General features: G+C 43.2%; 1 long non-coding RNA gene across 1 annotated transcript in view; it reads left to right on the top strand.

Annotated features, from left to right (window-relative positions):
- Positions 1-16,138, top strand: part of LOC308060215 — a 58,552-nt gene that overhangs the window by 6,389 nt on the left and 36,025 nt on the right. The window contains exon 2 of the long non-coding RNA XR_013926648.1: positions 10,939-16,138. This exon is cut by the window's right edge and continues 36,025 nt beyond it. This is a non-coding gene — a long non-coding RNA (uncharacterized lncRNA). The remainder of the gene's footprint in view (positions 1-10,938) is intronic.

Genomic DNA, 16,138 nt, shown 5'->3' with positions numbered 1-16,138 from the left:
TCTGCCATCTAGCCAGAAAGTTGAAAGTGGTTTAGCTTCTATTTTTAAATCTCTGCATTTGAATGAGGTTTTGGCATTTTTTTTAAACTCACATCTGCCACTTAAAAAAAACACCAAAAAACACACAAAAAAAACCACCAAAAAACCCACCAAACAAACAGGCAAAGGCCACAGTTCATTTCAGTGGATTTATCTTAAATCCTGGCAGGCTGGCTTGACACGTTTTTGCAGAACACATAGGACATTTGGGATTAAAGTTACTACTTGTAACAGTGTCATTAGCATTGTAGCAGCATGCAGGCACTGATTATGTTCTCCCTGCTTCGCTTCCACACCTCTAATCTCAGAGCTGGCCTGATTTATATCACTAGCTTTACATGGGCCTGTGTGTATTGAAAACCAGGAGAGGGGAAAAAGCTGAGATTCCCTGAAAATAAACCCAGCTGGCAAAGAGGTTAACCCATTTATAAATGCATTTTTGCCTGTTGCTGAATGTGCAGAGTTTCATCCATTTAAGGAACACAGGCCTAAATCCAGATACTGACGCTGCTTGGGAAGGGAGAAGAAAGAAGCAGATGAAGTAGTAATCCAAATGGATCTGTTACCAGCACAGCAATGTAAATGATTTGAGGGTCTTTTCAGAGGGAGGGAAGGAGTAGGGGACAAGAGTGAATTAGCAGGAAAACATCTGAGTGATCATTTGCAGTAGCTGATATAAGAAAATACTCTTTTCCTTTCCAAGTATCACTCATTATAGGTAACTTTGGAAAACCTTATGTACCCTTAAAAGCATTTCCAAAGTAGGTGCAATCAGTCATCATTGGCAGAGGTTTATATAATCTCACATTTTCAGTGTGGAAAAAAATGAAGGAGCATAAACATGAGACACAATGGCCCTCAGACCTTTGTCAAAAGATTCCCAGCAAAAAACTCAGCTGACACAGAGATTAACCACTTTGTAAGTGTACTCGTATGCTTCTGAGCATGAAAAGTTTTACTCATTTGATGATCCTGGGTCTATGTAATGTAGGGTCTATGTAAACAGATGAATGACATCTCTTAAAGAGGTAACTCCAATAAACCCATAACGTAAGTCCATAGAATAATTTCCAGTACTTCTAAATCAGATCAAAACCATATTAAAATTAATAAAGCGTTCAGAAAAATTGAGTGTGACCTGAACTCTTATCAAAATCAACTAAATCATCCAGCCTGAGATGGTGGGAGGAATCATCCTGCCCTTGTCAGCCAGGAAAATACAATGATTGTACTGCTTTCAAACCTCTCTCTAAATAAATAGTGTTAAGTTTATTTTTGTACCTGTTGCTATTGCATGTCTGGTGTGTCATATTAAATATATGCAAAATTCCTTCTTAAGATAAACTTCAATTTTAAAAAGGAAGAAAAAAGCAACACAAGTTTAGATGTGGAACAATGAATAAGCAAAAAGAAGAAACGGAAGAGGAGACCAGGTAACAATCCCATTCAGATATATTGTCATGTGTCCATAGTCAAGGAGTTTTTCAGATACTTCCTTTGCATATAAATGTAAATATACATATACTGTAAAGTCTCTGAAGGGTAATAGAAGAGACACACAAGACAGTATAATGAACAATTCAGAAATCTATTCTACATTTAAATGGATTTAAGGTTGAAAGCACTTGTCAATAATTCAAGGGTAAAATACATTAAGGGACTACTGTAATTATCCAAAGCTCAGACAATATAAACTGGGAAACTGAGAATCAAGGAAATTATTATAAAAAATCCAGCCATGTAATCATCAGGATTTTGTGGTTACTGTGTAGTATTATGACAGGGCAGAGTTAAGGCTAGCTGGCTGCCCCTGTTGTGCCTGCCTTGTTTACATGTAAATTATTTGAAATGTAAAATAACTACATATTTAAATGCAGCTATTTGCCGACCCTGGTGCCACTCTACCAAGAGGCAATCAGCCCCTCCAGAAAAGCAGCACAGTGGCTGTCAGAACACAAATAAGGCTGTTCCCCCATCCATGCAAACATAAACAACATACTTCAGTGAATTAGAGCAAGAAAGATTAAATTAAAAGACAACCCCTGGCCTCTGACAGCTGTGTCTCACTTCCTGCACATAGCCCAGAACAGGACATCTTGTGCATTTGCAAATAGCCTAGAAGAAACTGATCTGTGTGTAAAATTGTGGAAAACAGGCTGAAAGGGATCTCAGGAGTCCTGCCTAACATATTGCTGCACCCTAACTCCATGCAATGACTCTTTAATAGGTCACTGTCAAAGACAGCAGCAAAAGGGATTCAGTACTTAAAGGAAATTACTGTCTCCATTTGCCCTTCTTGTTAATGCTTTACCCTTTTAGCTACGACTAGACCTGTGAAGTAATAAATGTTCACGTAGGCAAAAGTACCCTTTAAATATAAAGAAGTGAAGTCCTCTAGGGAAACTGCTGAAACTACAGATGACATAATCAAATGAAATAAAACCTGTGCTATGGGCATTAGTCACCCATTCTGCATGTGCTCAGGCTGTTCAAAATGACAGATGTTGCCACTGGCACACTTTGGCATTAGAAAAGAATTGTGATTCCACTTTTGACTTGTTTTCTTAATCAGATGGTCTCCATACCCTCAAATAAATCTGAACCGTTGAAAACTAAGAGAGAAATAATAGACAGCTTTTTGCTTCGTCCACCACCACCACCACTCACTGCACATCCCAAATCAAGGCTGATTAATTCTTACAATTCATGTTTTCTTCCTAGAGCATGTACTACCAGATCAGACCAAAACAAAGAAACAAAAAATCTTCACCTGAAATGCAGCCTTGTTCAACAACACGGACAAAGATTGTCCCTGCAAAGTGCTGTACCAGCTGCGAGTCTCACGCAGAGCGTGCAGCTGGTGGCAAAGCTGGAACAGGAGGGACAAAAATTGAAAACCATCCACTCTGTTTATTCTGTGGCTGTATGGTTATCTGGATTAACAAAAATATTCTGGATGCTTCCTTCTCTGCTGTCTTCACTCAGGATCTTTTAATGATCACTGTGAAGCAGGTTGTCACAACATTGGATGCTTTCAGCGCTGCCTTCCAACCACTTGCTGCCCTCTGAAGGCCTGGTGCCTGATGCCCACCAAGGAAAGCTTCCCTCTCAGCACCGGGTACCTGACCTCACTGGTCCCCAAGACACTCTAGCATTCCGATAAAGAGTGTTTTCACTGTGTCCCTCCCCATGCACTGGGCTAGATGGTAGGAAGCTTAGGATAGGCCAGTTTGGCTGTAGCTTTGCTGCTCCTATCATGCTTGTTACATTACTGTGAGAACATCTTTATTGCTAGATGTTCTTCTAGGAACAGACCAAATCAAACTTATTTTATCAAAGCAACGGTCTGTGGGCTGGGCTGCAAAACTGTATGCCAAGTTATAAAGAGTTAAAGCAATCAAATTATTGTATCACACGGGTGGATTCGGGGTTCCACCAAACTGAAAATCATTTGTATGAGGAATTAGGTGGGACAAAGGATGTAATTGTAGGCCCTCTTATTACTGTTATGTACATGGTATATGCAAAGTTCTGGGCAGAGTACCACAGCTGAGCATCTTCACAGTCAATGCTGGGGGCTGAATCCTGTCCTGTTGGTCTAGATGATATGCACTGATATTGACAGCATTAGCAACTAACCCTTCCACCTAAGGCTGACCAACACTTTCTGTTACAAGCCCCATGTGCAAACACTTATAAATTTACATTAAGGCCTGTATAAGCATATGTCTACAGGATTTTCCACTTCATTCAGAATAAAAACTAAACAAATCAAAAAAGTCATTGCCATTGGCAATAAAACTACCTGATGCAGGAAATCATTTAAATAGTGACTGAGAGTGTGGAACTAAGACTAGATGTAAGTTACCTAAAGAATGGTTGGCTTCAGAGATTGGTTCATTTGATTCCAAGAATGGTGTTGCTGCTTTGGAAAATATGCAGCAAAACATGCCTGTCAATTTAACCTCCCAAAGGAGAGAGCTAGATTAACATTACAGGCAGGAAGTCAAGAGAGTGTAGTAAGGCGCTGCTCCTGAGCACCCACCACAGCTGCAGCCGCAGTGCAGGGTAGCCTAAGGCTGCTTCTCCCCTGCAAAACAGGATTCCAGTGGCTGGGCAGGAGTAGCAGAAATTGGAGTGAGTCTGACTGTGCTACCATTGCGTACTCATGCCCAGGGTAGGGGGGACCAGGGATGACAAAGTGACTGAGAGACACACCAGAATTTACTCTGTGCTCACAGCAGTGACAATCGTCGCTTTTTGTCTGGGGATTGAAAATAGCATTTGTATTGATTGCCGGTAATGATCACAATTACACTTCGAAAATATTCCTCAGCCTTTGACTGTCAAGGATTGAGCTGTGTCAATCACTTAAGCTATAAATCTGGCTGTTCGACTATCAGTAACCCAAATATTGAGTAAACACAGAAACTGTACTAATACACAGTGATAACATTCAGAAATGCAAAGACCTGGATGAGCCCAGGTGTAGGCAGTTTTCTCCTCTCTGTAACTTCTCTAGCATGCTCTGCTTTGCAGTTCTACCCCACACCATTTTGGAAGGTCACCCCATGCCCTTGGCTCTTGCTGCACTTTTAATCCCACAGCCTCGCCTCCAAGAACCAAGGAAAAACAGTTAAAAAGAGGCTTGCTATAACGTACCCATTAAGGGTATTAGTCATACATTGTTTAATGGACAGTGCATTTCATCAGTGTGGCAGAGACACTACTAGAAAAGCAACAGGGCTGATGCTGTAAGCTGCTCTTATTTCCAAGAACAGCACTTGAGATAAGCTGTTCCTTCGCTAGCCAGAAAATGTTTAGTAGCTGTGAATCCTCTTTGTGCTTGGCTGCAGGTACATTGTAAGAGTTCACAAGACTGATTCAGGGAGTGGTATCCTCAGGGATGATGCCTTCCAGAAGACATTCACTTGAGCTGTGATAAGAAAGGAGGACACAAATAAGCCAGTGACTACATTACCCTGAACCTACTCTAAAGACACAGAGCAACAAAGCAGAAAAGAATTCATAGCTAAAAATAACACAAACAGCTACCACTGGCAAGTTTCAAATTGGGAATTTTCACTGTATCCGCATGTCCTGATAGTAGTCCACAAGCCAGAAGCTATACAGATAGAGCTGAACCACCTGCAGCTCTGAGACACGTTTGCCTGATCAAGTTTGATTAATTAACTGTGCCCTTTTTTTTTCTGTGTGATAAAACTCTAAGAAATAAGGTTTGTGTGGTGTGGCCATGAGATCTCATGCCTTGCAAGGCCTGTGTCTGCCTCCCTTCCTTTCCTGTCCATGCTCTGCCAGTTGCACATTTCGCTTTTCCCCATGCAGACTCCAGTTTCACACCTGCAGACATACAGTGACTGCCTGTCTCCAGCAACCCTGCGCCCAGGGGCTCACAGATGCATTGGTGGACAACTTCTGCAATTTGCCCAACTTTATCCCTTTTTCTCTGTAATCAGACAACATCAGCCTCCACTATGAGAAAGCAACTGTTCTGCATTTTTAACTTATTACTAATACAGGAATCTACCATTTTTATACCACTGAAAGTTGTTTCTCAGATCTCTGAGCAGGCTTGTCCCAGTGTTTATTCCAGGTTTTGCAGCAGCCCTTTGTGGTGCTCTGCCATGTTTCATTAACCACACAACACCAGGTCATCTAACTATAATAGATAAAGCAGTCTGAAATGTGGCATGTTAATAGATCTGCTACAGCCCCAGAACTTGTGGGTCTGCCCTGCCTGATGTGATGCTGCCTAGGGATGCTCAAACCAGATCCAGCATCAAATGACATCTAGATCCATAGCAGGACTTTCTACCTATGCTTGTCTATCCTAGTCCTCAGAAGAAAAATAACATTCAAATTCCCTCCCAAGTAATACCTGAGGAGGAAAGAGATTTGAGGGGTATTTGTTCAGGTTTGGGGGGTTGGGGCAGCATGGTACAGCAGTAACACAACTAACGCTTCTAGCACAGACTCCTGAAGGGTCACCCATAGGAATAAGATGACAAAGGATTTGGGCCTTTGGGCCAGATCCAGCATCACCAGTGCCAACAGAAAGCTCCTGCTCACTTCAATGGACTCTAAATTAAGCCCTCAGACCCTGAGAGGCAGATGCTCAGAGAATTATGCTAGGTCATGGCTAGAGACCAGGCACTGCAGTCCTGGGGGTTACTGAATATTTTATGATTCAGTTATTAAAATACTTGTGTATCAGACATCTATCAGTTTGGGTATCCATAACCCTGACTCCTGGGAAATTGAGGGAGGTATTAGCAAAAGCGATATTTCAGGACTGTGGAAGTCTGCCTCCAATAAGCCAATACATTGGTGTAGTGAGGGAGTTTGCTGGATATTCTTGTTGCTGTCAGTTAGGAATGGGGCTGCCTCATGCTCTGCTGCAGCAAATGGCTATAACGGATTATTCCGGGGCAAGCTGCCCTGTGGATGTCCCCAGCCTCCTGGGGACAGATCAGGGCAGGGCCAGGACCGACACCTGAGAACAACCGCCTCCTCCCAGCCTTGCACGCACACAGGGCCAGGCACTACTGGGTGTGAAGCAGATGGAGAAAGCTTCTGGAGAGAGACTGGCTGCAGGGAGCTGGGCATTTAACAGGCAGCTTAGGTTTAGGTTAGACTGTGATTTCAGCAGTCAGTTCATCCAAACTGAACCAAGCTGTCCCCAACACAACCTTGGAGGTATTACCATTAAAGGGCAGCTGGATAACAATCCACTTTAAAATTAGCATCAACAATAGCACAGTTTTGTAACATTTCTTCAAAACAACAGGCAAAGAAGCCAAATTGCTGTTAATTATTTTTTAATGATTGTTAAAGCCTGCTATGATGTGAAATGCCAATCAGTTCATTGTTTTTCAGACTTTTGATGAGAATAGCAATGCCTACCTGATTAATTCTAGTCCTAACCTAGAACAGAGCTGATCTAAGATGAATAACCAGGAAGATGTAGGAACTGAAGCCTGTAGTTACAAAAATAAAAAAGTTGTACAACCTTTAGTTACAACAGCTAGTAAATTTTTACTGGTTTAGTCTTTGTACCTCTTATATCAATGTTGTGTAAGACAAAAAAAGATATCACATGTAGACCAATGTAGTCAAAGAAGTTACCTATACAAGAGCTGAAAGTACACAAGAGCAATAGAGTGCCTCTGATTTCTTTACCAAGCTGATTCACTGAAAACAGAAAATTTTGGGATAAATGTCACAAGAACAACTACGAGCTTCACCTTGAGATGGTCTGTAGGAAAATCCCATGCTCAAGAAAGGTAATTTAGACTGTAATACAACATTCTGAAATACTACTAAACCAAAAGTGACAGTGTTAAAAAGACTTTCTTATCTGGTAACAATAGCCTGTACTCCGATTTCTACTTCTGCTCAGGGACAGTTACAGCAAGCACTGATGCTTTGGAAATTGTGGCTAGGAGTGAGTCAGGCTGAGAAGCACCACACCAGCAGAAGTAGACATCATTTTCTTCAAGCAGTGCTACAAAAGAAAGGAATCTGACACAGTATCTTTATTATAAAGCAGTTAGTAGTAATGCTATGTATTCTTATTCAAATGTATCACCACAGCATTGCAGTCATCCTTATAACTGCATTGTAGTAGCTGCCTGAAAGGCAGGGAAAGCAGATGGGTCAGATTCTGCTCCCAAGTGCTCTGCTTTGGAACCAGTTTTGGTTCGTTACATTTATTGAACTCCAGTCCTGTGAGGACTGAGTTCTTTCAACTACAAAAGAAAGTGTTCAGACAAGCCTGCAACCCAGCACAGAGGGAGCCGAGAGCTCCCTACCCCACCCAGCACGTGCAAAAAGGGCCTGTCCCGGCTCAGCAAGGACAGGCAGATTTAAGTCAGCACCATATTAGCTCCAGATGCGAGACTGCTGTGGAAGCTAAGGGCTGGTTTCACACCCACCAGCCCAAGCTGAGAAGTAGTACAGCCATGGTTGTGTGGTGGTGTGTCTTGGTAACTAAACCTGTGCATACAAATATACTGAATGTCTACCTTAATTAAACTGTATTTTAAAGGTCAGACACTATAGTTCCTTTGTGCAAATCCTGGATGTCAAAGCTCATCCTCTGGAAAGCAATCCCTTAATGACCTCCCTCGGCACCAGTTACTGCCCTCGCACAAGTTCCCCAGCTGTTCTGGCTGGCTGAGATGAGGTGGATAGCTCATCCATCTGGACACCATCTGCCTCACAGGACTACCGAGTCATGCTAGCGAGGGCTGAAGAGACAAGCTGTACAAGCTGTGATGTGAAGAAACTGCACAGGCAGAGAAAATCCCTCTGCAATCCTTGCAAAGACACCACAGATCTTGTCCTAAATCTCTACTGCAACTGATAGAGTTAGACTGACTTGGGGCACCTGCGGGGTCTTGCGCCCTGTTTGCAGTCATACAAGGATCTCTGTGGTTTTTGTGTGGTTCACCATGTGCATCTCTGCTGGATGGTGAGCTGGTCACTTGGAAGGAGGTCCTGGTTTGCCTCACAGCTGACAGGCAGAAAGGAAATTTGTTCATTTGTCAGACAGAAAAAGCATCAGTGAGCCTCTCCTGCAGTCTTTAAGGATGTACTGTGTGCCCTTAATTATAGCCTCCAGCCTTCCATTACCTGGGAAGCAGAGAGCAGGAGCATACATATACAACTAGTTGTAAGTCACTCTTAAAGCGATTCTGTATGTACATTTTTGCAGACAAAAAAATAAACCAAACAAAAAGAATAAACTAACATGGGGACACAGTACATTTTACTAGCTGTAGCCTCCATTTCATTGTACATCAGATGTGCAAGAGCCACATGAAAAGGGTTTCCAACAAAACGTCTCTCTCTCAGCTGGCATTTGACATCTCATTGCTGGACTCTTGCCTTGTCGTGCAGGAGGAAGACAGCCCTGGCCACTCTGCGCAGCACAGGCACTGGCCTAAGGTCTCAGCCTGACCCAGCAAGGGGAGGAGAGGGAAACCAGAAATGAACGCATTTGGAAAGTCTGGGGTATTTTCAGCTGACTGCATTAAGGAAAATGAAATGTTCTCAAAGGATATTTTTACAGCTTGTTTTCATTAAAAATAAAAACCTCCACAATCTTTTAAAGGGCAGTGGTAGTGTGGTAGACACAACTGGTCAATAACTGCAATGACAAAACAGTCTTTGTAAGTGTTATGAATCATTTAAGCCAGCACTAAAAACCAGCATTATAGCAACACTTCCTACTTCTGGAAATATTAATGAGGAAGGAACTTAAAGTGCAGTTAACTGTCTGCTCGACTGTAATCAGGGACTCACTTCTCCTGGCACAGGAATTGATCAAAGTTTTGCCAGTACTTTCTACAAGATTTACAGTCCCTGCAAAAAGGGTCTGCACACCACAGTCACTCCCTGGCTTTGTCAGGCAACCTGGAGAGGATCCAGCCCACCTAATTCAACCGATCTATAAGTTAGGGTTCTGTTGCAGCACTCTCCAGACTAACAGGCTGCAACAAGGTCTTTTACCATCTCACACCAGCATACTCTTCATAAAATCCCTCTGCTGCCTTCTCCTCTCCTTACCTCATCCAGGGCCCACTCTCTCTTCTCTTGCTTCTTCACTCACTCAACCACTTAACAACCGCTCTCAACCACTTAACAGAACCAGCCACACCTGCCCCTTATCTACATCGACCAACCCGCAGCCCCTGAAGCCAGCCCACAGCTGTATATTATCAATGATAATTAGCCCAGCTTCATTCCACTACAGGGTTGCAGCCTGAGCTGGTTTTGTGAACTTGTTTGTCAGCCAGTGGAAAGAAATAAGCAGTTGAGGAAGGCAATCCACCTCACTTCAGGCACTCAGTTTGAAATAGGATGACACAACCTATGGAGAGGCTTACCTGCTTCTGACTGTAGGATATAGATGCTCCAACTGACTTGTAAGGGGAGAGGTGAACTAGGTAAGATGAGACCCTTCCCTTGATAATCTTGCAAAATAGAAGGGATCACAGGCGCAAGTGGACAAATCGTACTTCAACACCTGCCTTGCTCTGGTTTCTTCTGTCATCCCTGGGGTAAGCCCAGAAACTGAGCCACCAGCAGTGTTATTTCACGATGCCTACAGAGCCTTCTCTCCCATGGTTTCTGTCTTCTTGGCTGGCCTCTGACGTTTCTATCAGTGCAACTGTTCTGAAAGTCCCTCACTGAAATATAGTGCCTTGCAGAAGGAGCACTGACCGACTAGCTGATTTAGTCATTCCTTTGCCTAAGGCAAAATCCAAATTACTGTTTTGGTGTTAAGGAAGTGCTGATACCTTTTTCTTCACAAATTGATTTTCTCTAAATGTGGATCTTACATATGAATAACTTTTAATGTCACAACTGCGACTGTTGACTGAAGCATCTTCTCATCTTTCCACTTGTGGACTATATGTGAGTACACAGAGTAGCTTTCTCATGTTCAGGCTTCCCTAGGCAGTGACCTGTCTTCATAACCTCTGAGATCACTACCTAGCCAAAATCAGGATGGAATTCGAAAGCTGGTAGAGAGAACACAAGGGAAACATGAATAGATGCCCACATATGTGTACATCATTGTTTAAGCCTTGTTTGATCTATTGTAAAACAGGGTAGAAGTTAATTTCAGGATGTTTAAATGAAATTCTGTCTCAACAGAAAAAATCTGAAATGCTGCTCTGTAAACATGCAAATGAAAAAAAAATACTTTTTTGCTATGAGACCATTGCTCAATGGCCTCAAAAACAATGATCCAACATGATTTTGTGAGTTCAAATATGCATTTTTAAGAATGAAAGAAAAGGGAAATATCTGAGCAGTCTTCTTCCAGTTCTAGCTTCTATCCTAGTGTTTTGTCTGATTTTTTTTTAGATTGAATGCTGTGTTCCTGCACAAGCCGCCCAACCCACTGCCAGCAAAAAGACAACATCCCACAGAACCATCTCTACAATTATTCTATAGCTGATCTCAATCAAATGCCAACATGGCACAGCAGGGACACAGAAGCATGTTTCACCTTGGACTTGATGTCCAGATTTACAGCAGAGCAGACTGAAGTTCATAAGCAAAGACAACAAGTCAGAAAAAAGTTCTGAACATGCCCCAAGGAGTCATGTCTTTTTATAGTGTATTGGTTGCATATATGCTCTGTCTGATCTCAGAACTGTGTATATCTGCCTCACACCTGTCATCCTTTGCCTGCTCATACATATGTCCACAACCCATGTCAATGTTTTCATTATGCATACATTACACATGAATGGGCAATTTAGTCAATACCGTTGTTGCTTATAACTAGAACTTACAGCTAGATTGGAAAAAAGGTTCTTTTCCTCATAACACTTCCCCCTTCTGTGCTTAGACAGTGGTTGACTTTCATTATTCTGATCTATAACCAAGTCTTAATTACTTTGACAGCTCTTTCCTATCAACATATTCCATTATTGTGCCATTATTTCATTTTTCCTAAATCCATACCTCGCTGGGTTCCAGAAGCATGAGCACTTCTGCATGTTTGGCTGTGCACTGTGGAGCAGAACCGAATTGGAGGAAGAGAATAACCCCAGTTTTCCGCTCCATTTCAGGAAGTGCTGGTGCCCTTTCATCCCCTCTTCCTGCTGACCGGTAAGAAACAATGATAAGCCTCTTTAAATAGATTGGAAAGTTGATTGTACTGCATTAAATATACCCTTCCTAGCCCAGCTGCAGTTGTACCTGCAACGAAGTACATGAACCATCTGTCCTACATTGACTAAGAAAATGGAGACATGAAAAAGCATGTTGACAAAATCAGTAGCTGCTTAGTGGGACTATTTGTTTGCAGTTGCTGACTGTTCTTGAAAGATGTGCAAATTCTGGCATTTTCAGTAGTACAGACCCCATTCAGGAATATGCACGAGACAATTCTAGCTATTATTACATTTTGCCGCTTATTAGATCTACATTATTTGGCATCTAGTCCAGAAGTCTGGTCCCAGAAGCCTGAGAGGTGGATGAGAGCTGCTAAATGTTATCTTCACAGCCTATGATACAGTAGTAATGATGTTCTCAGCAAACCATTTGGACATCAGGTTGCTGCTTTGTTACCTGGAATAGATATGTTTCTTACATACAACTCACCTGCAAGTAATGTCCCAGGAGATGGCATTTGCAGGGAGGATGTCATAAATAGCAGCAAAAAGAAGCAATTGCTTCCAAGTTCATGCATCTGACTTAAAAAAAAAAAAATTGGTTAGGAGAGAAGCTAGAAATGTATCATCAAGGGAGTAACAACTCAAAATCATAATAGCTACATGTTGTTCCGGTGTTTGAAGAATATGAACATTCTTCTGTTAGATCTGCTATCTTGCCTAGATCCATACCAGTGAGTCAACCCAAGTTTCTGTTGAAGTCATGCACCAAAGTTGTCCTTGGAACCACACCACACTGACCAGCTGGAGTGAAAAAAATCTTCAACTGGTTCTGGGAAGAGAGAGTAATAGATTCCTAATCTTCACTCAAAAAAAGAATATATAGAATTGTGCAGTGACCCTATTTCACCTGCACAGAGAGGAGACCATCTGTGTTTAATGAATGCCACAGTCAGCAAGTTAGTTTGAAATTTTCAATTTTTGAGACCTTAATGAAACAGATATTGCAAATAAAACATTTTAGATTACACCAGACAGGTCAGTTAAGGCTGAATTATTTTTTAAAGGTGAACACTCTGTGTCACACATTAAGTTCCTGCCTCTAGACCGTAGACCCTTAACAAATTGTCATATAACCAGTTCAGGTAGTGCTGCCAGACTCACAGTCATCTTCAAAACGATGCGGTTACTACAAGGTGCACCATGCTTTTGGGATAAGCTAAAACTTCTGAAGAATCAGAGTATTACATATCCTAGGCCTTATGACTGATCAGAGAAAGTTCACAGAATCACAGAATGGCTGAGGTGGGAAGGCATCTCTGAGGTCATCTGGTCCAACCCTCCTGCTCAAGCAGGCCGCCTATAGCCAGTTTCCCAGAACCATTCCCAGATGGCTTTTGAGTATCACAGAGGATAGAGACTCCACAACCTCCCTGGGGAACCTGTGCCCATGCTCGGTCACCTTCACAGTGAAAAAGTGTTTCCTGATGTTCAGAGGAAACCTCCTTTGTTTCAGTTTGTGCCCCTTGCTGGTACTGTCACTGGCCACCACTGGAAAGAGCCTGGCTCCATCCTCTTTGCACCCCTCCTTTAGGTATTTATATACATTGATGAGATCCTCCTGAACCTTCTCTTCTCCAGGCTGAACAGTCCCAGCTCTCTCAGCCTTTCCTCATGGGAGAGATGCTCCTGTCTCTTAAGTCATCTTCATGCCCCTTCACTGGACTATTTCCAGTATGTCCATGCCTCTTTTGTACTGGGGACCCCAGACCTGGACCCAGTACTCCAGGTGTGGCCTCACCATTTTCAGCAGAGGGACAGGATCACCTCCCTCCACAACTGGCAACACTCCTCCTATAATGCAGCCTTTAACCTTCTTTGCTACTATGGCACATTGCTGCCTCATGCTCAAGCTGGTGACCACCAGGAACCCCCAGGTCTTTTTCTGCTTTCCACCTGGGTGACCCCCAGCCTGTGCCGGTGCCTAGGGTTGTCCAGGACTTTGCAGTTCTTCTTGTCGAACTTCATGCAGTTCATGTCAGCTCATTTCTCCAGCCTGTTGAGGTCTCTCTGGATGGCAGCATGATCCTCTGGTATTACTAGTTTTCCTTCCCTCATGAAGAAGGAGAACTCTATCTCTGCCACTATGTCAATGCACGTAGCAGATGTCTCTTTAACCTGCAGATCCAAGTGTGTGGAGGGATGCCTGTGCTCTCACAGAGCCTCACAGCTGCTGCCAGCCTTGGCGCAAAGGTCTTTCCAGTCACAGGCCTTTAAGATACGAATCTGGACTTCACCAGCCCAAAAAGCCTGTGAACATCAGTGGGAATTCTATATACTGTGTGCTTGAAGGTCAGGATTCATATAAATAAATATGAGCAAAACCAATGACCTACATACAGGCTGTTTATCTTCAGTACTCTGCTTGGGGGGAGATGGCTGGATGACTCCTGGCTCTCTGCTGTGTTTTGATCCAGTGGAAATCAGAATTTGAGAGGAAAGATGCCCAAGTCTTGTCCTAATTCCATAACAGGAGTGGACATCTGGGCTCAAAGTAGATGTTCTCTCGAGTCTTGCTGTTTAGACATACCTGTAGTGACCTACATATGATCACTGTGATACTGTCAAGTACCTTACTACTTCTGCATTTGGATTATATACTTCACTCTAATGATGAGAGCTTTATATCTTCTGCCAGCTGATAAATAAAGCTCCACTACATTTAACACATTAAGTGGCTCTGAACAAGTAGTTCAGAGTCCCAAAAGCTTTGAAATCTAGCTGGAAGAATGTCCGGCCCTGCACGACACGGCCCAGCTCCTGGATGGATGCAATACATGCTTGGCTCCGGCTCCCAACTGCATGTTGAGTGTCTACAAAAGCCTGTTGCTGTTTGGGGGAAAATAATGAAGAAAATTACAAAGGATGAAATAAGAATAGCTCCAAATCTCCTCTTGTTCTCCTGTATTTCTCTGACTCCAGAGACAACTCTCCCCATCTATTTCTTTGTTGACATGGAGACCCTACACACACCTGCGTCACAGTAGCTTCCTCTGGATGAGAGTCTTTTCAGGACACAGCCCAAAGGCCCCGCAGCTCTGTCCGCAGGCAGCCCCCAGTGCTCCTTCCACTGAGTGGGTCTGCAGGGAGGTGCAGAAGCACAGTCCATCCTGCAGTGGCCACCACTGGTGGGAGACAGGCCACCCTGGGATCCCACAGGGAGCGACCCAGAGGCCTCCTTCTGCTGGCTGTGGAAATCTGTCTGTAAGGCCTCTTGCCATTTTTTAGTTCACTGCAAGTTTCCTTTTAAAATTATTACAATCTATGTTTTTCCTGATGCTTGTTTTCCCTTCCTAAGCAGAACATTGGACCATTGACTTCCTTTGTCTCTGAAAAATCAAATGTAGTGTGTCATTGTCAGACTGCTTGAAAAAACGTTTTCAGATTCATTTTCTGTTTAACAAGGCATCTCAGACATTCAAAACTCATTAATAAGGCTACTCCAACCTATTGTGTTTTCCTAGACTTCAGCTCTTTTCATTAGCTGTGGATAGTGTCGGTATGTGAGTACACAGGACCTTTTGACTTCATCCAGGATTTTGGGGGGTGGGTGCAATGGCAAGCCAGTGCTACCCAGTAGCACACAACAGCCACAGATCAAGAAAACTGAGCATCTGCAACTACTTTATTTGCCTGAACAATCACCCCAGCACTTCCAAGAAAAATAACTTTCAGAGTGTTTAAGGACCTAAGCAGAAGGCCGAGGGCTGAGCTATTTGGTTGACACAGCGGTGGCAGTGGCAGGAAGCCAGGCAAATCGCCAAAGCACGGGCTTCATCGCACGCGTCTGTGTGCCTCCTGCTTGCTCAGTGCAACGAGCACTGCGCAACATCATTTGTTGAACATGTTTTTTTCTAGCTAAAAAAAAAGGCTCTCAATAGCTAAAATCTGGATGAACAATGCAAGAAAGCCTTTCTGAACCCAGAGCCAGGGGAACCCTTGTAGCTAGAAGAGTTGTTACAGCCAAGAGCATTTAAGACTTGTGGTATATGTGTTAATATGAATTTCCACAAAGCGATGCCCCTTCCAGGTGCCACCCATCCACTGTTTCTGATTAACTGAGCAGGTACAGTTGCAGCATGATCACTGAGGAGTGGATTTAAACCCTGTGTGGTTTTAGCTACAACTCAGTGGAAGTCTTATTTGTGCAGTACTTGTAGCCCACCTCAGCTGGGTGATGGAAGTCTTGGCCACTCCATCCCCCCAGCCAAGGAGCTCATGAAAGACCTTGGTAACAGCAGGGCACCAGCCCTCTGTGAGAGGCAGAAACCTCAGCGTCTCCTAGCAGCATCTTGGTGGCACTGGCTTTCTGACAGCAATAGTGGAGGAACTCCTAGATTTGGTCTCCCACTGGGAGAGGAATTGCGTCTTCAGCTACTTGC

Source organism: Falco punctatus, assembly GCF_963210335.1.
Source record: "Falco punctatus genome assembly, chromosome: 3".
Taxonomy (NCBI): Eukaryota; Metazoa; Chordata; class Aves; order Falconiformes; family Falconidae; genus Falco; species Falco punctatus.
The sequence above is the reverse complement of the archived record's forward strand: the minus strand, read 5'-3'. Positions and strand labels throughout refer to the sequence as shown.